Source organism: Microtus ochrogaster, chromosome 8 (genome assembly GCF_000317375.1).
Source record: "Microtus ochrogaster isolate Prairie Vole_2 chromosome 8, MicOch1.0, whole genome shotgun sequence".
NCBI lineage: Eukaryota > Metazoa > Chordata > Mammalia > Rodentia > Cricetidae > Microtus > Microtus ochrogaster.
The window spans coordinates 51,795,409-51,821,373 of record NC_022015.1 but is presented as its reverse complement, the minus strand read 5'-3'; the positions used below and the strand labels follow the sequence as shown (position 1 = coordinate 51,821,373).

Sequence of the window (25,965 nt, the reverse complement as noted above, 5' to 3'; positions counted from 1 at the left end):
TCTTCTAATCAACTTGTTGCTGGTAAGCATAGTAGTTCAAGTTAAGCAAAGCCAAGGGAGGGCGTGTAATTTATTCAAAGCTCCAATCTGTTTGTTGCAAGAAGCCAGGATCCTGCTGTGATCTGCCCTTCATGCACAAGCTCTGCTCGCCCAGTCCATCTCCCATCCGGAGGGAAAATCTCTGCCCAGCGACTCCAGGCCATTAGCACTATTTCTTCACTGCATTCCTAACCCGTGTAGCTTTGTTTGTCATTTGTACCCAAAGGGGTGTCAATGAGAATGGAAGACCGAACTAACGAAGCAGTATTTTCTAGGGTCAGTAGTCTGGGTCCCACCCAGCACTAGCCACAAACTTCAGAGGGGAGAGAGGAAGAGCCAGAGAGGCTGGTGTAATCGAGTCCACGCAGTGCCGCCTGGAACGCTGCTTTCTGAGAGCCTGTGTTAGATAATCCGCCCACTGCCTGCTTCTCAGACTGGATCTATCCCGTTGTTTGACCCCCTCTGTGACTCCAGCTACACAGCCTGCTTCCTGCTTCTCAGAATATCAACCTCTCTCTCTGGCTCTTCTCATGCCCCCACAGGTTTTCCTACGTTTAATTCAAAGCTCCGAGCTCACCTGTTTCGGCTTCTTCTAGACCTCGTTGCCAGTCCTGTGTACATGTACTCATTACTCTTCTTATCATCTCGAAGCCAAGGCAAATTCTTTCAGGTTGGGGCTTTTATCTCTTGCTCACTAATGTGCATCCAGAGCCCAGAAACTATTCTTTTTGCCGGTGTCTTTTACCAGATGCTCAATAAATAATTGATTTAAGACTGACTGCACGAGATTATTCTCAAACACTTAACTATATTAAATAATTAGTATAAGAAAACCATATTGAGGTTGCCATCCTTTTCCGGGATTAGCTATGTAATATAAGAAATGTAGTGTGTGAGAGGAACAATAGGTGATTGTCCAATACAAGCGTCACACACAGGCGAATGATGGCAATATGCAGCCCACCCTACCTTCCTTCTAGAAGCCTCAGAACACACCCAGGAAGCCTTCAAGGCTGCCTGTCTAGTCTCCATCCAGGCCTCATTGTGCCATCGATCCACAAAATCCGTATTAGCTTGGAACAGGAAAAGGAAGAAAGCATTAACCATTGGAATACACAAGATGCTATCTGAACATTTAACAGCATCAGAAAAGAAGAGGTTTGAGAGTGGAGGAGAGAGGGACCTTTGAAGGACAGCTGCAGGGCTTCAGATCATCACAGGTCACAATTTCCGAACCTTACACAGAAAAAGAAGACCTGTTACTATTTTGGACTGACCATAGACTGTGTGCCAACCAAATGAGCTTTTTATCTCATAGCACCAAAAGGAGGCCATGACATTTATGAGTCCCATTAGTCCATTGCTCAGCTGTCCAACCAACATTGCCTCATTTCGTAAGTAATGTGGTACACATAATCACACACACACATTCTATACACACACACACACACACACACACACACACACACACTAGTATATATATTAAGAGCTGAGGACTGAAATCTAGAATGAACTGCTTTGCATGCAAAGGAGCAATTCAAAAAAGTCTAAGGTGAGTTTCCAAGACGTCCACACACACGTGTGGATATAGGTTAGGTACGTGGCTCTGAGCCTAGAAGATAGTCTTGCATTTGTCTCATTTCTCATTAATTGCATCCTAAAAGCTGTGAAAGTCAGCTGTTCTTTGTTGGATAGAGACATTTCTTAACATCTTTTGATCCCTTAATAAAAATTCCCGGTATTTTTCAAGTTAAATACCTGATAGTTTATTCAAATGATCACATCAAAACATGAGAAGTACCTCGAGGAGAGATAAAGGCATGGTACCCTAAGCCTCATAATGTGGTATACAGTACATGCTATTTTCTGGGTGTAGGTTGAGGGTAGATTTCAATAAAACTAAAACTCACTGACACTGTTTAATACTATTATTTTATATTTGCAGATTAAATACATCCATCCATGCATACAGGTTCACACAGAGAGGCAAAAAAAAAAATGAGTCCTACAAGAAAAAAGTTTTACACATAGATGCGTTGGAAATACCAGAGAGCTAAAATTAGTGATTTTTTTCCATCTACTGTTTTTCATTACATGGTGGACTGGTGAGAAAACAAAGAGATTTCCTTGGACACAAGTAGGATGAATGAGGAAGATGAGGAGGAGGAGGAAAACAGAAGATGAGAAAGATGAATGTGTGTGTGTTTATTTCTATCATATTATTTGTGTTTTCTGTTTTCAGCTTTTTCTTTTCATGACTTTATACTAATTATCCATAACTTCAGTATTTATGCATACTATATTTATTCCTTTAGAATAATATACATATTTAACCTAATAAATTCTAGTAAATGTTTTATCTCCTCCCAAACAGTATGAGGGCTGTGGAGCAATTCAGTTTCAATGGCCTTATTCCTGATTTCCACAGATTTTTTAAATTTTGTCACCATCTTGATTGCTTTAATTCTTCAATTATATGTTGTATTGCTTTGCTATGTAGGCACTCATTTATTTGTGATTTCCATGACCACAAATGAATCTTGAATCTTTTTAGAGATGCATTTTAGTGTGAGCGTGTGTGTGTGTAAGCGTGTGTGTGTGTGTGTATGTGTGTGTGTGTGATGTGTGTTTTGGGGAGTTGATTTTTTTTCCCCTTCCACTATGGGTCTGAAGGATCAGATCCAGCTGATACCAGGATGTGCAATAAGCACCGTTACCTACTGAGCTCACGGGCTTTATTTCCTGGATGTCATGTGTTCATTTAAGGGGAATGGAGTGGGGGGAGGGGGAGGGGAGTGGAAGGGGAGTGGGAGGAGGGGACGATGTGTGGGAGGAGGGGGAGGGCAATGGGAAACGGGGAGGAGGAGGAAACTTTTTCAACAACTAAAAAAAAAATAAACAACAAAAAAAGTCATTTAAAGGAGATTTTTAACAACATTTTATGGCATTTTTTTTTATTACAAAGAGGACTTTGGGAAAGTCTTCAGAGAGTCTCTCCCTTGCGAACTCTGGACCTGGTGCTCCAAAATGATTTTTCTCCATCCTCATTTATTTGGACATGCAATGTGTGGTTATTCCAAATGTGAGTCTCAACTATTACACATAAAACAGGACTCAAGACAGCTCTCTCATTTGTCCCTTGTTTAAATGGTCATTGAAAGTATCTTTCTTCTCTTTTGGAGCTGTGCAATTTCACAGAGACATATTTACATATGAGTTACTCCTTTCTTCCAGCTCATCTTGAATGTCTAAAGTGTATAGCACTGTGTCTTATGATGATATGAGATGCAAAGTCATTATGTTTTTCAAAATTGCCTCAGTCCCATTTTGCCTTTTGTGCCTTCTGTGAGCTTTGAAAAGATCTGTGCACGCCCTTTCAGTCTGTGCTCCGGCCTCTTAGCTTCTTTTCCACTTAGCCTTGCCTTCATCTCTGCACTGCCTTGAGGGTCATTTCCTCAGCTCTCTCTTGGAGGGCCCACACTTTTCTTCAGGTGTATCAGAACTGGGAAATGCACACATGGAGTTTCTGGCTTTATTATGGTTTATCTCTGGCAGTATTATTGCTTCCCCCCACAAACTTTGTAGTTAATTTTTTTATTGTCTTGTCGCTTTACTTTGACAATCTCTTGGTATCATCTTGTCCTCTTTAAGTGCATTTATGGACTCTAGACATCTGACAGTTTTATAGATATCCTCCGGATGTACTTTCTGCTGATCCCCACTGCCTTCTTGTGGTTTTACAATCACTGCTAGTTTAAAGTCAGGTTGTATTATTTGTGTTCTTTAGAAGCACAACTGGACTTAGGGTCCTTCTTGTGGTTTTACAATCACTGCTAGTTTTAAAGTCAGGTTGCATTATTTGCGCTCTCTAAAAGCACAGCTGGTCTTAGGGTCAGAAAGTCACAAAGAAACAACTATTTCTATTTCTGCCTATAATCAAGACCAGAAAAATATATACACCTTGCAGCTTCCCCCTGCAGGAGATTTTTATAGCTAATCCCCAAGGATCCCAGCCTCATAAATAAAGGGCTGTTTCACAACCCATATGTTGAGTCCTAAGCTTTTGTTTACTTCTACATTTTTGCTCACATAGCCTTTTAAAAAAAATACAGAATCTTGCTCCCTTTGAGTGGTTCTCTGTCTACAGGGAAAAAAAATATTGATTTCTGTGGTTTCAGAAATAATCAATGTTAAATAAACCAAAGTTCATAAGTCCATAAAAACATAGAGCAGGAGATTTGGTTGAAAGCCATAAAATTGAAATGGGTGATATTTACAAATACAATAATTTAAGAGAAAAATAATAGCATTATACAAATGTAGGGGAGACCACTGCTTTAGATGGTTGGACCCAGTCATGCAAAGTACCAAGCTACCATAGTGAAACCATAAAGTAGAAAGAACCCACCACATACATAACACAACCACTTTTCCCAAATCAGAAAATCTACAACCAGCAATGAAAATCCCAGCCTTCTGAGCCTCCATTAAGAAATCCCTTCCCCATTAGCCTTAAAACAAATGGATTTAATCAAGATAATGCTGAGTAGTCCACTCTCAGAATTACCCTGTTTCTTTGGTCAAGCCTCCTACAAAGGCCTCTCCATTCCTTGCCCTAAATGGTTCCTTCTATTGTATAGACAGGATACTGTTCAGTTTCTCAGTTGCTAGCAGAAGTCAGTCAAGTCTTTAAATGCGCTGAATATGACTTCAACCCAGATAAAGTGATATTATAGAAAAAGTAATGATAAAAAAAATAGGTTACAAAGTTAACATCAGAGCCAAAAGAATACTGCTATTGATAAATTAACTGAAAATATATAATAATTTCAAGCTAATATGCTCTAATTAGTAGAGCTATAAAAATATTTAAAAGAAAATTAATAAAATAGACTAGAGATAATGACAAATCAGCCATGAGAGTGTTGGGATGTTACACACTTCATATCAGGTATTCAAAGATAAGTTACTAGAATTGAAGGTTTGAATAGCATAATTAGAAGCTTGACCTAGTAGACAAAGATCATAAAACTAATCACTGAGGAATAGAAATGATGTCAGGTACACTGTGACATCTAGAAAACTGACTACTACAATTAGGAACATAAGGCAAAGTCCAATAATCTACAACATGTAGATTGTGGGTTTTTTTTTTTTTTTTTTTTTTGGTTTTTCGAGACAGGGTTTCTCTGTGGTTTCGGAGCCTGTCCTGGAACTAGCTCTGTAGACCAGGCTGGTCTCGAACTCACAAAGATCCTCCTGCCTCTGCCTCCCGAGTGCTGTGATTAAAAGCATGTGCCACCACCGCCTGGCCAGATTGTGTTTTCTTACTTTATCACATCTCAGAAATAAGTAATTACAGTGACTGAAAAACAAAGGAGGAAGGCAGAACAGGTAAGATAAGAATCAGATTACTAATAATGATAAGCAAAACCAAAATGTAATAGAAACAAAGCAGAGATAGTAAGCCTGACATGGTGGCATGTGCCTATAACCTGATCACTGGGAAGCTGAAGGGCCTCCTGGCTTACTCAGGGAGTTCTGGACCAGTGTACGCTGCATAGAGACCCTGTCTCATAAAAGATCAAAGAAGAGAAGAAGAAAACAGAGGGAAATGCTGTGGGATAATGTTCTTATACACTTGAAAGATTTGTCCTGTGTATTGGTTTAATAAAAAGCTGATTGATTCGTAACCAGGCAGGAAGTATAGTTGTGGCAACCAGACTAGGAGAATTCCGGGAAGAGGAAAGGCAGAAGCTCAGTTCATCATTCAGGCACAGAGGAAGCATGATGGGAACACCTTACTGAGAAAAGGTACCAAGCCATGGCTAAACATAGATAAGAATTATGGGTTAATTTAAGCTGTAAGAGGTAGTTAGTAATAAGCCTGAGCTAATTGGTGAGTTTATAATTAATATAAGCCTCTGTGTGTTTCTTTGAGTCTGAATGGCTGCAGGACCAGGCAGGACAAAACTTCTGTCTAAAAAAAAAAACCCACTGAAACCTTTATGAATAGCAGTAAAACAGTAAGTCCAAACTCTTAAGAAGAAGAGGCTATCAACTTGAGAATGTGGCAGGACATAGAAAGATCTGGAGGGAAGGAACATGAAAGGGGCTTGAAGGAGGAGACTTGGGAGGGACTGGAGGGAAAATATTGACTTAATTATATTTTAATTAAAATTTAAAATAGATAAATAGATAAAACTGAGTTGCTTAAAATCTTTCAAAGAAAACCTTAAATCTAGGGCAGCATTTTATAAGCAAGTTCTTAGGAGTCAACCTGTTAGGAATCAACAACCTTAAAACCATCTTCAGGGGCCAGGTGGTGGTGGCGCACGCCTTTAATCCCAGCACTTGGGAGACAGAGGCAGGGGGAAATCTCTGTGAGTTTGAGGCCAGCCTGGTCTACAGAGGAAATTCCGGACAGGTTTGAAAGCTACAGGGCTAGGTGGTGGTCGTGCACGCCTTTAATCCCAGCACTTGGGAGGCAGAGGCAGGCAGATTTCTGTGAGTTAGAGGCCAGCCTGGTCTACAAGATCTAGTCCCAGGACAGGCTCCAAAGCTACAGAAAAACCCTGTCTTTGGGGAAAAAAAAAGCATCAGAGAAGAGAGAGTTAAGAAACTTTCTAAATCATGTGTAATGTCTAACTTCTGCAGTAACACAAAAGAGAGACAAGGAAAGAACAGGGGCAATATAGTCCTAACCATTAAAAACCTGACTATTACATATATATTTACATATATGTGTATGTATACATACGTATACATGTGTATATATACACACATATATGTATGTATGTATGTATGTATGTATGTATGTATGTATGTATATAGTTTTTCAACATGGTTTCTCTGTGTAGCCCGGGCTGTCCTGGAACTCCCTCTGTATACCAGGCTGGCCTCGAACTTACATACACTTGCCTACTTCTGGCTCCCAAATGCTGGGATTAAAGTTGTTTGCCACCACTGCCTGGCTTCTTTGATATATAATTAATCCCACATTAATTATATACTTTCAGCCAAATAAAGCAAGGTTTCCAAAGCAAATACATTTGACAACATTGGTTTTTCTCAAGAATGTAAAATTGAATATTAGAAATCAGAAATGTTACTCATTACATTTACAGTTCAAAATATCTATATTCCTTCAATTAAAACATTCTATAAAGTTCATCTTTTCATAAAAAAAATGGTCTGAAAACAAGAAACCAAAATCTTATAAATCTAATCTCAAAAAATATAATTTGGAAAAATTAATTGGCAAAAATGATGCTCAATAATGAAACTTTAAAATCATTCCCTTTGAAATTTTACACACACACACACACACACACACACACACACACACACAGAGTTCCATTATTATAGGTCAGTTCACTATGTAAAAGATAAAATGTATTATAAATGTCTTAGAAATAAATAAAACATTGTTACTGAAGAACTTTCTTTTATGCACAACATTTAAACATTTCAAGCATACTGAAATTATAAAAAGTGCAAAACCTCTGATAGAAGAAATTTGAGATGTATTTTTTTAATTAGATCCTTTACAAACTCAAAAGGGGGACATCTAAGAAAAATTTTAAAATGTGAAAATTTATGCAGCAAGATAAAACTCCCTTAGAAAGCCCTACCAGAGAATTACTCTGTACAGGAATGATCCAATACTGCCAATATTAGCCCTCACCTGAAATTCAGCCATGCTTTCAGTACGATTGCAGTAAAACCCTGAAGGATGTTTCACAGAACTCATAGGATGATTCCAAATACTCTCATGTAGAAGTTAAGGATTAATATGATCAAAGGAATTGCTCTCCACATTATTAACATTATAGCAATTTTAAAACCTTGATATTGCACCCATGATGTGGCAAATACTATGATGAAATAAGTCTCCACAAAGAGACTCATATATCTATGGAAGTGCTGCATTTGTAAGAATTAATATTGGACATTTTCCAGGAATGGGTGGGTTTTTAAAAAATAGATTCCCTGGAACTACTAAAATCCATATTGAAAATAATAGAGATTCAATTCTTTTCTTAGAATACACGTGGCAATTTATTTTAAGATGTCAATGAGTAGATTAAGATTGGTTTAAAAAAATGTATGAGAATCTTTTAATGACATCAAAAGTGTTTAAGCCCATATTAGATACCAGAGGATAACAAATAAAAAGTCCAGTGCTAAGAATGGGTTTTTTTTTTAAGTTGCTGACCAATAAGATCCTATTGGCCTTTAAATATTAGAAGCTGTTGCCATTGCTTCTTACTATTCTCCAGAAATTGGTGGTAAGACCCTACTGCCGATGACACTCATACATTTGCATAATCATATTGGTACTGACCTGGCACTGCATCTCTGCTGGCTAGCTTTCATTGTGTTGCAGGCTACCAGAGGAGAATAATAATAGTCAATCATACCCAGATGTAGATGGTGACAACTGCAAAAATGGGCTGGCAAGACAAGTCCACTGGTGTAACAATGACATAAATGACAAACCAGCCACTTTCTGATCGAATTTAAGGTCCGCTCCATAGAAGAAACCCATTCGTAGCACCATTATGGAGGCCAAGAACCCATGGCTAGACAGGCCATAGACCCTGAAAGCCTACTTCTATCATTCTGCTGGATCAACATGGTATTAAGTTGATTCCTAATGACTTTTATTATAGCCATAGACTCATTAGTACATCTCTCAACCCTCATCAGAGAAGCTTAAGCTTCCATTTGCAGTAAATGATGACAACATGAAGACAACCCACAATTGGTCAAAGTACAGAGAATAAGAGACTGCCAAATGTTCAGCTGTAGGGGGGCATCTATAGTACACCCTCTTCTCTCAAGGCTTAAATATCATGGTGGAGGAGTGGGCACAAAGATTGTAAGAGCCTGAGGAGTGGATGACTACAAGGAATCAGTGTTCTCAAGGCAGAGCAAGGCAGCTGCACATATGAACTCACAGCAGTTGTGACTGCATGCACAAGACCTGTACAAGTTCAAACCAGACAAATCCCCAGGATGGAGCATGAGGTCACACCTCTAGCTAAGGAGTGACTTGCTTGGAGAGGGAGTCCTCATTAAGGGTGTGGTTCACCATGCCAGTGAAAGACCATACATCTGAGAGCAGGTGGACAGGAAAAATTGGACTTGATTGGTGTAAGAAAAAAAGGAAAAGGAGAGAGAGACAGACAGAGAGACACACAGAGAGAGATAAGGAGGGAGGGACACAGTTGAATAGTGTAGATAGTAAAGGGGGTAGATCTAGGGGTGGGAGGAGTTGGAGAAGGGGATAATTATGATCAAAATACCTTCTATGGTATTCTCAAAGAACTAATTTTTAAAATAGCACATGGGGGGGTTTTATCTATCATTTTAAAAAAATGTTACCAATAAATGCAACTATATTCAAAATGGAAACGCCTGGGTTTTCAGAGAAACCATTTACTGTAAGTCCAGGAATGAGAAGAAAATTAGTTGCTAGACTTGTGGCACTCAAAATGCATGCAAACTGTGTAATAAGAAATCCTGTACATCAAGAAGATAAAACCTAACCACCCAACAGCAAATAAAATGAACAGGTATTTCCCAGAAGAGGAAACTGGAAAGCCAAGTCAACAAATGAAAAACCTCAGTCTCCATAGTAAGCAAAGAAATGCAGATAGAAATCTCAAGAAGCTATCATTTCGCACCTGCCAGAACGGCAAGACTTTAAAAGGCTGACAATCTCCCTGACATGTGCAAGGAGATTTAAAGCCCCATGAATTTTCATGTGCCATTGGAGGGGGATATAATTTGATATCACTTTGGAAAACAAGCTGGTGTCACAGAGTAGGACTGAATAGGAGAATAATTTATGGCCAACCAAAACCAACTGTCAAGTGTAAACCTTAGAAAAAAATCTTGCAATCATTTCCAGGACACATGGGGAGGTGTCTGCAGCAGCATCATTCATAAGAGCAGCATCCTCTGAGCCACTCATACATTCATCAGCTGGATGGAGAACTAAATGGTTATTTGCTCACACAGTGGGGTTGCATTCCAGTGTGAGCCGGCCTGACTCGGTCCTATTCATCGGCACAAAGGACTCTCAAACACACAAACTGAAAAAACATATCAGGGACAATGCATACACATAAGGTTCCAATGATATGCAATGGAGAGAAGCAGACAGAATTAAACCTACAATTCAAGGATGCAAAGGAAAGACGATGGCTGTGACTAATGTGCCTGCAGTCACCTCTGTAAGGGTGAGAGAGTACACAGGGGCTATCAAAGGTACTTCCATGTTCTATTTTTATTGATGTTGAAATGAAGATGCTCACTTCTGGTTATTCTTTAACCAGATTCTGATTACCCATCCCTCTGTGCATATAATATATCTTATAACATAGTTTTCATTGCACAGAGTTGTGTCAAACAATATGGGTCCCTGTTGTCAGGGTTTCTGTCCTGCTCGGTTCGCACAGTCATTACATCCCAAAGAAATCACACAGAAGTCTACATTAGTTGTAAACTAATTAGCCCAGTCTCTCAGGCTTCTTATTAACTCTTACAACTTATATTAGCCCATTATTCTTATCTGTGTTAGCCACGTGGCTCAGTACCTTATAAGGAAGGGAAGTCACATTTTGCTTCTTCTGTGGCTAGGCCAGGACTGCAGAGGAATCAGCTTTTCTCTTCCCAGAATTCTGATCTCACTGACCCACCTCTACTTTCTGTCTGATTGTCCCAACTATAGTTCCTGCCTGGCTACTGGCAAATCAGCATTTATTTAAAATATAATTGACAGAATACAGACCATTGTCCCACACCAGGTCCCAGAATTTGACTCTTGCTAATTCAACTAGGTAGATAACATGAAAATGAGCATGACAGGAAAGAAAGCTAATTATTCAGAAAAACTAAGGATAGTAAATACTTCTAAGGTTTGTAAAGAAAAGAATTAAATTGGGGAATTGAGGAAAACAGAGTACAGCAGTTTAGAATGAGAACTTACTATGGACTCCAAGGTCGGCTGTCGTGAGTTCATGGCCACACAGCTATGCCATGCTCAGAAATATCCTTCTGCACATCTCATACGCTGCACTTCTGTAATGCTTCCTGAGCTTTGAAGGGGAGGCAGGTAATATAGATGCCTCATGTAGGCCTGAGCACTAGTGGAAACTCTGAAGGTCATGATTAAATATTCCGACATTTTTCTGATATGCTGAAGACCTTGCTACAATATCTGGTATGTTTGAAACTACCACTCTAATTGATAATGATAAAAGAACAATGGGAAACCAAATGCCATTCAATGATGACTGCAAGATACCAGGGAAGGAATGATGGTGGTTCCCCCTGGGATGGCCATGGCAATAAATACCTTAAGAGAGCTTATTTGGTCCATATTTCAAATGTTAACCATATAGAGTTTAGGTAACCAAGATTTTATGATAGTACATAATAGAGATAAAGGGCATAGTCAAGAAGAGATTTAATAAAATTTGATTAAATTTGAGTAACACATGAAAAAATTATGGAATAAGCCATTTTCTGTTACTTTCTCAATATCTTCAGGAAGAGTCAGTAGGTGACTTGAGCAATCATCGTAGTTATATAACACAGCAAAGACATTATAAAAGGTTCTGAGCCCTTCACCCTTGAATGAACATGTCAGTGTAAGGCTCACTTATTTGATGGCAGAAAACAAAATATCAAGTTTCTGAAAGTATTCTCAGTCTCATGACTGGGAAAAGAAGTTATCCGGGCAACTTGACTCCAAATTCCTCACTGTTGGTGGTCATACCACTGGACAATGCCCTGACTCCCTTAGCTGACCTGAAATGTAACTGGCTCTCATATGTGATAAAAGGTGAATGGAAATGCTTACCACACCTCAACCAATCTTCTAGGCTCTTATATTTGTTTTTGGAAATAAAGCATCAAATTGTATGCAGTCAGAACTGAGGGATACTTTGGAATCTGAGGGACAGACAATCTGCCATGAATTAGTAAACTGTCTTCAGAAACAAAGCTAAAGTTCTTTCAGTAAACAGAATCACATAATTAAATGTTATTATGTAAATTTCTGGTGGTGGTAATCATGTGTTTTTTGAAGCTAGGACACACTGTGGAGCTCAGTCTTTGAATACTATCATCCTGCCTCCATCTCTTGAGTGTTGACATTACAGGCATATGCCTTCACACTCAGCCTAAATATGGTTCTTACTACAGAAAATCTAGATTCTTTACCTTATGAACACACATATGGAATGTCTAAAAGGAGTGCAGGATACTTTATATCCTATTTGATATTGAAATCTGGATAGTTTATTTGTTTGCTCCTTTGATGTTATGCATGAGGCATATCCCATAGACTCATCTTAACCAATCTATCACATCCTTGGTATACAAACATGGAAGCCGGCACAGTAAAGTAAGTGACTTGTTTAAGCTTCAGGAATAGAATTAAGTCTGTGGTCCTACCCATTGTAAAACTGATCCCCCACACTATGAAATAAGAAAGGACTTGAATAATATCTCGGCCAGACCTAGAGATGGCTCAGCAGTTAATAGCACATCTGCTATTCCAGAGATCCCAAGTTCGATTCCCAGCACTCACATGATGGCTCACAACATATGTCACTGCAATCCCAGAGGATCCAATGGCCTCTTCTAAGCTGTGAAGGCAAAGCCTGCATGTGCTGTGCAGAAAACAATCCATGTCCATAAAAATTAATATAATTTTAAAATAACAATATGGTCACCAATTTCCTTAAAGAATTGAGGATATATGGGGTAGTGACTTTAAGTTAATTCAGTAACATAGAATTTAGAATTCTGTATATACATCATCAACAGAAACTTTATTAAGGCTCTATACTATAGAGGATCAGACTCCTTTTTGTCAGGTCTGCTTCTCCCAATAATAGGAATTTATATCCAGACAGGTGCTCCACCATGGTTTGGACATGGCCCAGGAGCAAACTGCAGGTAGCAACACATGAAAGACCTTCCTGTGTGACCTCTGTAATCTCTCTGCAGCTCTCGTCTGCCCAGCACAGGCCTCCCTCAGAGAACTTGCGTCACTGGGCGAATGTCCTCCCACCTGCGCCTAAATCCAAGACTCTTTGTCCTTAGGGGAGAAAAGGAAAGAATGAAAAGGAAAGCAGATAGAAGAATGAATTCAGCCAATCAGAGTCCTACTTTCCTAGTTAAACAAGCAACCCAATGGTCAAATCTTCCTATTTCTACAAAGGTTATTACCAGAAAGATCTTTGCCCTGGGAAAAAAAAAATTTAAACTGAGTAGCTGAATTTGACTTGCTTATAGTCTTTTTGAACTCTGAATACTTTTTTTCTAGCCAAGGCTAGAGATTTCTAGTACTGTACTGACTGATGGGAACCGGTGGTTTTTTGTTTTTTGTTTTGTTTTTTTTTTTCCTACAGAGAGGAGGAACAGCCCATGAGATGGGATGCAAGAGGTATGGCTCTGAATGCTTTCCTTGTACTAACAAGTTGAGCCACGTGAAACAAATCAAATGACCCAGCTGTGCCGCCCTGTGGATACTTTCAGCAGAGTCTAAGTCAGAACACTGCAATCTGTGGTTACTGCAGCATTATTCAGTATGTGCCAAGACATATCCGCCTAGATGTCCATCAACTGAGGAAAGGGTACAGAATATGTTGTACAGGCACAGAATGAAACTTTCTTAAGCCGTACAAAGGACCAAATTGTGTCATTTGTAAGAAAATGGGTGGATCTGAAGATCATATTCAATGTCTTAACCCAAACCGAGAAAGACATGTGTCACGTGTTTCATTGTCTGCGAAATTTGGATTTTCAAATATGTGGCATGCAATGAAAAGGAGGGATGTTTCTGATGAGGAGGGGCAGCACAAGCCAGGGCAGTGAGGGTGGATATGAGCAGATTATATGATGTACTTGTGTCGAAAGTCAGGATGAAACCCGTGACTTTGTCAATGATTACACACCAAACAAGCTCAAGAGCTCTGGGTTTTGACGGAGATAATGTTAACCACTTCCACCCTTTGATACATAGATTTGAGCTGTTTGGCAGTTGGAATAACCCCACATCCTGGCTGCTGATGTAAAGAATAAATTCCATTCTATAGGAACAAAAAAAAAAGATGAAAGAAGCTCACTCGCGTGGTAATAACCCACAGTTGCTGTGTGTCTGGCATGGTGTGTGCTCATCTTCCCCTTTAACAACCTGATATTCCCCAAAGCTTAGCAACCAGTACGGAAAAAAACAGTACTTCTTGCCTGGATGGCACAGCTCCCTCGTCTAAGAGGATCTGACTCAGGAAATGCCCTACCAAAGTTTTTGCTGTGAGGCGCAGGCTCTTCCGTCATCTATAAAACCACACATTTTTCTTGTTGCCCTCTGAGCTCCAGTGCTTTCACTGAGGTGTCGTACCCAGTGAAATGTGTTCTTCTTAACTGTGTCCTCAGAGGCACAGAGGGTGCCAAATTTTATATCTTACAAACTTAGTGCCCATTCAAAATCATGAACCTATATAAATAAAAAGAAAACACTTAATTTTTAAAAGTCACACAGCTGACTCCTGGATGTGGACAGGCTGGGGACATCCCTAGAGTCAGATGGAAGTTATCACTCTCCTGTTTTGCTTCCCTTTGCTTTAAAGCCTGTGTACCTCATGTTACAGCAACTATGGAGACCTAGTTTTGTAAAACCAGACTGTGAAATGAACTCACCCAGCCTCATGTTGAAAATAGAGTACCTGGAGCCAGAGCACGGTGCTCAGTGGATAGAATCTGCTGTCTTCTTTCCTCAAACATTTGAAACCTTCCATGCCCCTGCATGCTCCCTGCAGTGCTGAGCATTAGCATGGTCCAGGGACCACAACTACTGAGCAAGAACACATGGAAAGACTGATAGAATCAGAGACATCATCTGAAAAGATAGTCCTGGCAGCCTCCTGGGATAATGGGGGTGTCATGACTTGGGCTGTCTAGGAGGAAATTTGGGTTATAAATATCCGTGAGGGTCTGAAATCAGTGTCTTTAGGTAGATTTGTATATAGTAGCAGAATTTTGTTTTCTTTTTTTTTTTTTGCTGTACTTCTTTTTTTTATTTTTTTTGATTGATTTATTTTTATTTATTAAAGATTTCCGTCTCTTCCCCGCCACCACCTCCCATTTCCCTCCCCCTACCCCAATCAAGTCCCCCTCCTTCCTCAGCCCAAAGAGCAATCAGGGTTTCCTGCCCTGTGGAAAGTCCAAGGAACCCCCACCTCCATCCAGGTCTAGTAAGTTGAGCATCCACACTGCCTAGGCTCTTACAAAGCCAGTACGTGCAGTAGGATCAAAAACCCATTGCCATGGTTCTTGAGTTCTCAGTAGTCCTCATTGTCCGCTATGTTCAGAGAGTCCGGTTTTATCCCAGGCTTTTCAGACCCGGGCCAGCTGGTCTTGGTGAGTTCCCAATAGAACATCCCCATTGTCTCAGTGTGTGGGTACACCCCTTGCGGTCCTGAGTTCCTTGCTCGTGCTCTCTCTCCTTCTGCTCCTGATTTGGACCCAGAATTTTGTTTTCTAAGTCTTTCAAACACAACATGGGAGAATAAATAGCGGTGAGGGGTAGAGAGAAAATAACAGGGAATGCGTGCTATAGTTACTTCACTGTGCCTTCAGAGTGTCACCTGTTCAAAGAGTTCTTGTTATACAGTACAACTTCAAAGATGGATTAGAGGGCTGGGACAGAAGAAAGTTACAAAAGCGAGCATTTTGATAAACGTGCCATATAGTGTAAGATATTCACTGTGGAAGAAAGTAGATGAATGGAAATACCCATTTTCACTATCTTAACTCTATTTTTAAAATGTAGGAAATGGCTCACCAAGTAAAGCCTTTGCCACGCAGCTGTGCATGGCTGCCTAGAATCCCAGTGGGCAGGAGGCAGAGAAAGGGGCTAGACACACTTGAAACAGCCAGCTCTGCCGTAAACAAGCAACCTCATCTCAACACATAAGGCAGAGGGAAATCCAAGAAGGCATCCATGCCAGCTTCAAGCCTCCACATAGGTGGTTATGAATATTTGCAAACATACACTTGACAGACAGACAGACAGACAGACAGACACACACGCACACACAAACACACACACACACACACACACACACACACACATACTGGGTTTAAAAGGTAAATGGAACAGAATGGAAGAGCAAGGAAATATGTTCCAGAAAATTACAGTGGAAGAATGAAAGAAAAAATCAGAGGCAGAGGGGCAGGAAAGGGAATGCAGGAAGAGGAGAAGGTGGTAAAGTTGGATAAACTATTCGATGTTGTCACCTGTACTACTGCTCACCTGTCATCTGATATCTGTCTTCTCGGTCCTTAAAACCTCAGCCAATACCTTCCATCTGGAAAGCTGTTGGGGTTGGTAAACATCTCCTCATATGTTGTTTTCAATTGATTGACTAATATTGTGTATTTTCCCTTCAAGTTATCTCATAGTATTTATAAATACAAGAACTGAAAACTTACGACAAAATATGGCTATTAAAGAACAAACTTTAAATAAGGACAAGAAGGTTCTCCTAGCTAAAACAGATACATCTGAGTGCCAGGAGTGGGGAGAGTAGGTGGGAGAAATCCAGGAGGAAAGTACACCAAGTGACAGCCTCTTCATAATGGAGCGTGTACACAAAAGGGAAACAGAGATTCTAGCTCAAAATTATCTCCTGGGGCTTAAAACTTAAAAGACTCAAAGCCTAATAGGACTGTGCTTCATTTCCTGGTTCTTAAACATCCAAAGAACTCTATAATGTGGGAATATTAATCATAAAATAGCTAAAGAAACAGTGACTTCAACATCAACTTTATGCAAGCTTAAATGTATTCTTCCTGATGGGCAGACTGTCTTTTTGAAGTTCATGTAGTTGTGAGCAGGATTAAGTAGCTTTATCACAGAAATCCATGACTGAGTTGTTTGTCTATTAATAGGCAAGTAAATTATTTAATTGGATCATTTTTCCATCCAGTTGTAAAACAGATAGATTTCTTAGCTTACAGTAGATCTCTCAGTGAGTGTTGCTCCCGAGAACTGTCTTTTGTCAAAATCTCTAGTCAAACACTTAACCACAGCTTTCAAACCCAAGTGCTTTCAGCTCAGCATAGTTCTGAGAGGCAAACAGAGGCTTTCACCAGTGTGTTTGTAAGGAGAATATTGGTTTGAAGTTTAAATAAGATTATAAATCACTAACTTTCTTGCATTTCCCAGTTGAGGATTCTTAAGACTTTATAATGCAGCTCTTAATTTGAAAAAGAAATGCCCAACATCTTCAGAATATATCATCAATTCCTACATGGTCCCTTTTATTATAAGGAGGAAATAAAGAAGCAAAAGACAATGAGAGAATTTGACAAGACATTATTTAATATTTAGGACAATAACTGATATTGCTATTGACCATGTTCTCAGGACCACATGGGACCTTAAACCAAGTCTTCAGTAGAACTTTGAAATTCAATTGAATGCAAGGAATCACAGCATGGCCTTAACAAACAGAATTAATGTGTATCAATAGATACTCAACAGCTGATGCATGCTAGATTCCATGCTTCCAAACTAAATCTGTGTTTGCATGCCATCTGCATCCTAGGAATATGTCTCCAGCATTTCCCATGGGCACACCATTTCTAAATATAAAAGGCAACACAGGAAATCAGAATGCATGCCCAGGGGAATTTGGTCTCCTGACAGCATATGTCCAAGTATTTGAAATTTTATGTTAGCCTCCAATTAGATGCCAAGGGTCATGTCTTCCTCATCTTTGGCTTCTGAACAAGAATACACAACTCTACACAGAAGCACCCATGGGGCATTTGATGATCTCAGAGGGTCTATGAGTGAAGTTTCACTTTATAGGGTGAGCATAGAAATCCAATCTTTTTATTTGCTTATCAGGGGTGGACTCTGCATGACTGCATGCTTATTATGATTATTCTTGACTCCCAATAGTTCCTGGCTTAGAACCCAAGTATGTATTCAATGGCGTTCACAATCACGGGCTGTTAAATTCTAACACACATCCACTGAAGTAGTACACAAGAAAAATCAGATTAAACTTCCATGTTTTATGGTAAAATATTTTGCTATAAAATGTAATTAATCAGTAAGTTTCTTTAGCCACCCCAAATTGCCATATTCAGAAGTGCTATTGCTGCTTCTCGGATGAGTTGTGTTGTCAGTAGGTTAAAGGTGAAAAGACTCTGATATGATAACGTGCCAGTTGCCTCACTGGGACATGCTCTCTTGTAAAAATTATTCACTTCAAAGGGACAAAATATGGCCACACATATGTGAACACCTAATGCAGGGTCTGGTTTTAGTAGCTGCTTCATAAATGTTGATTCCATTTATTCTTCTGTGGAAACACAGATTTATCCTCAAAGGATTTTCTTGATATTTAAAAAATCTGATCAGTTATTCCTTTTACCAATTCTGCAGCAAATGCAGTAGCTCTCTTCCTTGTGGGTTCCTTCTATTCTGAGCAATGCAAGATAATTGCCACAGCTTTGGGGATAATGGAACAAACTCTGAATGTCTACCCAAAACAAAAACATGTACAATTTAATGTCATAAATCAACTCCTACACTGTGCTTCTCAAACCTCTTCCTAGATAACTGTAGTTTTAAAATTCTGTGCAGTTGGAAAATCACCTGCGGTTACTTTGATCACAGATGATCATCACAGAGACTCTCAGATATGGACAGGCTCATAAACATTTATCAATAAATATTAGTAAATATTTAGCTAGCCTCATTACCTCCTGTTTTATGAACATACTGGAAAGCCCATAGTCTATTTTGATTATAGAATGCTATTTGCTCAATTGATACAAAAGTCCCAAACCACCAAAATACTCTACGGAACAATTCAGAACCAAACCAATAAGATCTGCAGCACTCAAGCGTTTTGGAATCTGAAACACTGTGCAGTATAACTTCATTGCCCTTAGTTTAGCTCCTGAAATTGCTGTGTTCATTGGTTTAGGAAAAAAAGGCAAATCCAGCAAAGAAGGATAAAATTATACTAGACTTTGAATTCCAAAATGGCCTCAATACTGCCTTCATAGACAACATCCACAAGAGCAATAGCCTTTATTAGCGAGAATTGGGCTTTGTTGAGAGGGTGGGTGTAGAGGGTCCCATAGATAAGGCAGGAAAACTCAGCATAGACAAGAACAGATTATGAAGTACAGTATTTCAAGCTGGAAAAGGTAGTAAAAATGAAGGGAAAAGAAAAAGTAAAAGTCAAGAATTCATTAAGAAACGTGATTGATTGATTGATTGATGATTGATTGATTGATTGATTGATTTTAAGAAACGTGATTTTTGTGTGGATCTGGGGTAAGGCAAAAGACCAGGCAGAAACTGTATAGACTCTAGCTTGATTGACAAGAGGCTGAAGGGCAGATGCTCTATCCCAGCTCACACATGGAGCTCTGGGATAGAGAGTGAAGGTGGATGCAGGGGAGTGGAAACTCAGGACATCACACACTCAGGTCACTCATTTTTGCTTACCATGCTCGGGGCTAAGTCACCAAGAATCTTAGGGAACCCCGAGGAAATATATATCCCGTTCTATCTCATCAGTGTGCACAAGTATTCCTTACTTCCTCCAGAAAATTACTTTAAGAGCCACTGACTTCTTTTTTTTTTACTTTTTTTTATTTATTAAAGATTTCTGCCTCCTCCCCGCCACTGCCTCCCATTTCCCTTCCCCTCCCCCACCAAGTCCCCCTCCCTCATCAGCCCAAAGAGCAATCAGGGTTCCCTGCCCTGTGGGAAGTCCAAGGACCACCCACCTCCATCCAGGTCTAGTAAGGTGAGCATCCAAACTGCCTAGGCTCCCACAAAGCCAGTATGTGCAGTAGGATCAGAAACCCATTGCCATTGTTCTTGAGTTCTCAGTAGTCCTCATTGTCCGCTATGTTCAGAGAGTCCGGTTTTATCCCAGGCTTTTCCAGACCCAGGCCAGCTGGCCTTGGTGAGTTCCCAATAGAACATCCCCATTGTCTCAGTGTGTGGGTGCACCCCTCGCGGTCCTGAGTTCCTTGCTCGTGCTCTCTCTCCTTCTGCTCCTGATTTGGACCTTGAGATTTCTGTCCAGCTGACTTCTTAAGAAAAATGTCAGACTAGAAAAGGATAAGAGTACTGGGAAAGATGAGTTTATTTTCCCCTTACCAATGGCAGAAATAGGAGCGCACGACCAAGTTGAGTTTAATAATAGAAAAGAAAGCTATTTTTCTAAATATTTATCACCTACAGCATAAATGTGAGGTGGCCCTACTGCTTTTCTAATTGCAGGCTCATGAGCCATGGTGGATAGAGAAGCAGAAATGCCCTGTGAGGATGTCATAGCCGAGAGCTAGAGATAGGGAAGCCATCACGGAGAGCTAAAAGATGCGGGGTCATTCTCACCGCAGCAGGCTCAACCCTGAGTGTTTCCAGATGACTCACGGCTTTTACATTTTTAGCTCATCAGTAACAAGAGATGCGCTCCTTAAGAGGGAGAGCGGGGAGGAAAGAGGGGGCCCCGTGGCATAGCGTGGCAAAATGAAACCTAATTACCTAGCTTGTTGCGCAAGCTTATTAAAATACAAAGACACAGAAAACACAATTCTATTATCAGAACCTCAAGAGAAAAGGGAGACTATGTTATGTTATCTAATGGGTTTTTAATGGGAATACTAAAGAAAAGTAAACTATATTTTATGTTTATTATAATGTAATGATTTTTCAAAAACCTGGGAGTGGGTGAGGCTGGGGAGACTCCAGAGTGATGATACGTAAGCAGGAGGACCTGAGTTCCAGTCCCTAGCACCCAGGCGTGACAGTGCATATCTGTAACCACAGTGCTGGGGGAGGAGAGACAGGTAGAACTCTGGAGCTACTACCAGAAGCCTGCCTGACCAAATCAGTGAGCTTCAGGTTTACTGAGAGACCCTGGCTCAAATTAAAAATAAGAGGGAAGTGTTAGAGGGAAAACATCTGACATCAACTTCTCAACCCTCCATAGGCACACATGCGTGCGCACACGCGCCTACACACACAAATCCAGACACAGGTTAACATGCAAATCTAAAGCCTAGGGAGATAGCTTACCGTGTAAATCACTGGTCACGTAAGAGTGATGGCCTGGGTTCAAATCCCAGACTGTGGCATTTCATTTGTACTTTAATAAATAAAGCTTTCCTGAAGACCAGAATGTAAAACAGACACACTAGCCAGCCTTACAGACCAGAAAGCAATGACACAAACCTTTAATCCCAGTAGCCACACTAGCTTGCCGTAGAAAGCAGGAGGTAGAGGTGCATGCCCTTAATCCCAGAACTAGAGAGGTTTATAAAACGGGAAGAGATAGCTCTCAATCTCAGTCTCATTCTGAGGCTTCCTGGAGGCGGGATCATCATTTTCTGACTGATGTCGAGGCTGGCCAGTGTAGCTGTTTCACTTTCTGGGCTTCAGGCAAGCTTTATTCATTAAAATACAAATGAAAGGGAACCATACCAGCCCACGCATACAGCTGGGTGCATGTCTGTAAGTCCAGTGGTCCTGTGGTGAGCAGGAGGCAAAAGCAAGAGAATGCCCAAAGCTCACAGTCCAGCTAGGCTCAAACACACAACAGTGAACAACCAAAAAGAGACTGTGTCTCAAGGAGGAAGGAGAAGACAACCTAAGTCAGTAATGACCTCTACAGAGAGAGTTTCTATTCCAAAGAAAGAATGCGATAGGCAATGCCCTCTCTGGAGGTGCACTTGAATGCTTAATACTTCAGAACATAAGTCATGTCCTGTGGCATCGTGTGTTGAAGGGACCGAGCTAAAGCTACTGACATCCAGTGTTAGTTTGGGTATGTGATTTCGGTAAATGCCTCGTTTTCTGTTCAGCGCCTCCTCTTCCTACCTAGTTCAGGGCTTCTGAGCCACCTCCATCAACACTGAGAATCTTTCCACTTACTGAGCAAAGCTCTGCCAAAATGAAGACATGGTCTTCCTTACTGCAACTGTTTTTTATGCTCCTCAGAGACAGGGATTGTTCTCTCAGCTTGCAGATTGAAAAAAATGAGGCTGGGAATGATCCAGAGACCTGTCTTCAGCTCCAGTCAGTCACGAGAATTCACCTGTCAGTGTGACTACAAGCCATGCTCTCTGTGTTATAGCGAAATGCATGTATCATAACCACATGGGCATTTCTTTCAACCTAAAATTATTGTCTACATCTGTTTTTAAAATGTAATTACCATCAATATGCCTCAAAAGCAGAGGAAGACCAATATTCAAGGTTTAAAAATGATCCGTAGACATCCTAGTCAGAATAACCTGTCCAGGTGCGACACGCCTTGGAAAAGGATTTTTATCATTTCAGGAGCATAACATAGAGAGCCATCTATGCATATGTGATTTTAGAGTCCTGATGTCAGCTGGGTGGTGGTGGTATACACCTTTAATCCCATAATTTGAGAGGCAGAGGCAGAGGCAGGTAAATCTCTGAGTTTGAGGCTGGCCTGGTCTACAGAGTGTGATCCAGGATATCCAGGGCTACACAACACAGAGCAACCCAGTCTCAAGAAACAAAACAAAACAAAACAAAACAACAACAACAACAACAATGACAAGAACAACACCAAGAAAAACAACAACAACATGCCACTGATGGCGTTTATTCTTTAGTTAAAGGGGCTAGCAAATACATTTTCATGAAAATAGTTAGATGGACCTCTCAGAAGGTGATTGATATAGCTAAAATTAGCTAAGCTAATAAATTTTCAGACAAAAATTCCAATTTGGTTTAGATAAAATTCAATTGTCCGATTGTTAAATGGGCCCCAAGGTAACTCGAAGCACGATTTCATAATTTCCAAGATAATCCTTGTTTATAATGGAAGCTTCACCATGGATTTAAGGATAAGATTTTAGCCTGGTAACTAAGCTTGATATTTGATACGGCACCAACAGCAGAACTTAGAAAAGAGGTGGCCTCTGTTGGGGAGACAGTGATGCCTGTGGCTCACAGCAGAGTTTCCAAAATCAATGCCTCTGGAAGAGTGACGACTGCACTGTCACTAGCAGCAACAGCACAGACCACGCTAAAGACATAACACCCCACCCCAGGCCTGCTCAACTATAAATCCTAGAACTTGGGGCCAGTATTCCACATCCCACTAAGCTCTCTAGGTGTGCCTCCTGCAAATTTGAGAGCCAATGATTTCGTGGGGGTAGGGGGTATAAAATAGCAATGTCAGGTTCATCCTGGGAACATCAGGTATAATGAATCAGGGTGACATCAGGCCTCCTGGCCCCCAAGAAGTTGCCAAGGAGATTTGTCTTGGGCAAGGTTGAGACAAACTGGCCTGTTTGAACAACGTTCTAAGGAGTACACAAACACAAACACACACACACACACACACACACACACACACACACACACACACACACAGTGTATCCTCCCTGGAAAACAAGATAAACACATAAAAACAATCTGGCTGAACTGAACACACTAATGCTTTTCCTCTCCAAGTAACTCTGACCTCCAGAGAGTTCAATTACTGTGTCCATTCCATCCTGACAAATGGGGCTGCACTAGCTAACATCATAATAACAAGGAAATCATAAACAGCTTCCAGGATGCGCCTCACTGATCCAACTGTCTTAGAAAACATCACCAGATACATGAAACCCTAAGAGAAAGAAAGAGGCTCAATTTTCAACCAGGCAATACAAATACAGGCAAGGGCCTTGTGTCTTACAGGTCTCCACCATCCCTGCCAGGATGCCAGGCAATTAACAAGTATAGAATCACCATCCGTTAATTGTTATCCAGCAATAATTTACATATTATAATACGCATGTAAGAAGATCACGTGGTTCCTAAAATGGTCAGCTTATAAAATCCAACTGTCAGCATCAACCTATGGGATAATAGTGCACTCCCCTTACCCTTTAGGGACCCTGGGGACACCTGGAAGAGCAGAGCATCACACCATGTTCTTAATGTCTTTTTCAACCTAACTAAGCACTTATGCAGAAACAATGACTGGGTTTTTGTTTTGTTTTGTTTTGTTTTGTTTTGTTTTTGCAGTTGAAAGTGACATCAAAATTAGCATGAGAAAGGAATCTAGCCAGCCCTAGCAAGGCAAGTATGGCTCTGGCAGGCCTTGCCCTTCTCCCTCATTACCTCTGCCTTGCTAAAAGTCATTCGCTAAAAACCCTTCTGAAGTTGGTCATCAAGGTCTGTTCTCTTCTTTGGCCACTTTCTCCTCCTGAGACTGACTACCAAGGTCCAGTTATCAAAATATTGAAGTCTGGCACTCAAAAGCCCCCTTTTGGCTACTCTAAGTAACATGCCCAATTAAAAGTAAACACTTCATTCTAGCATGGAGTTTTCTGCTTTTACCTTATAACCCTCCGTTGGCCTATGGGCCTTTTCTGCTCTATCCAGAGGCAGGTTCCCTGTGCCCTCTGGGACAAATATTTATGCTCCCTTCCTGTTCTCCTTTTCTCTTCTCCCTCTTCCTCTATTTCCTGGTTTTGTACGTACGTATGTATGTACGTATGTACGTATGTATGTATGTATGTATGTATGTATGTATGTATTTATGTACGTATGTATGTATGTATGTATTTATGTATTTATTTATTTATTTATTTATTTATTTATTTATTTAGTCTCTCATTCCCTGACCTTTCCTGTCAGGGGCACATACATCTTCTTTGTGCTGAGAACTTGGGGGTCCTGAGCCAATAATGATTCTTTCAGCATGTATGTGTGTTTCCTTCCCTATAATGTTTTGGCTAGAAGATTATTACATTGATCTTACCAGCCTCTGCATTTGATCTTCTTTTCAACAACTGTTAAGTGGATAATATTCACCTGTTTTCTTAAAGAATGCATAGTTTGGTTTCTTTCTGCTTTTCATTCATTCTTTCTTTCTTCTTTATCAAATTGCCATCATTACCATCCTTACATTTCACAACCATTATTGGGTAAAGTAAGGGCTACTCGAGCACAAACATTTCATCACTGCTATGATTGATCTAGCATAGACAAGCGTGGGTACTATGAATAGAGAGGATGAAATGCATCCCAGGGAAGATAGGATAAGATGGAAAAAGATGTCATAGCACTATTTAGCCTGGCATGCAGTATGAAATTTAGAGAATTCTGGGATTTTTCCATTTCCTATTTCCTGACTACAGATGATCATAAGCATGCTATTACGAGTTAAGAGAGGCCAATGTTATTTTCATTCAGCATTTGTTTGTCATTTTACTGTAAGAAGCACACTGACGAGGACATGTGAATAACATCATTTCCTGCTGACTCAGATACAGGATGCAGAACCAGGTCAGAGGAAACCTTAGCATTAGAGCCTCAAAGCCTGGATTACAGCAGCGGTATCTGGGAGGTGATCAAAAATGGAGCTCCTCAGGCCTGCCCCCATCTTCTGCGCTACAGCCCGGGAGGTAGGCTTTGCAAATCTCCCAGTCCAACTCCCTCAATGCCCACGGGAACGGGAAGACCTCTGATGAATAATACATCTACATATACACAGCCTAGTCATATGGGAGATTTTTCTTTTTCACTGAATTCTCCCCAAGAGTCCACAAGAAGAAAAGGACACATAATACATCAAGTCAGCATTTTGAACTATGGCGCCAAGAAGACCCAGTGAAGATTCCCACATTAGGGGAGCCACTTGTGTTTAACAGGATGAAGGATTATCCAAAGCCATGGCTCAACTACTGCTGGTTTTTAGGCACCAGAGTCCCTCGAACTGATCTGTGGACCTTGACTTGCCCTTAGTAAAAGACAATTTGATATCACTATTCATAATCAATATCTTTGGCTAGCACTTAACCCTAACTGGGTCATACTTTTAACAC

At 40.4% G+C, this 25,965-nt stretch overlaps 1 protein-coding gene across 15 annotated transcripts in view; it reads right to left on the bottom strand.

Moving 5' to 3' along the window:
- Trpm3 (transient receptor potential cation channel subfamily M member 3) overlaps positions 1–25,965 on the bottom strand; it is an 805,264-nt gene that overhangs the window by 650,901 nt on the left and 128,398 nt on the right. The window lies entirely within an intron of this gene.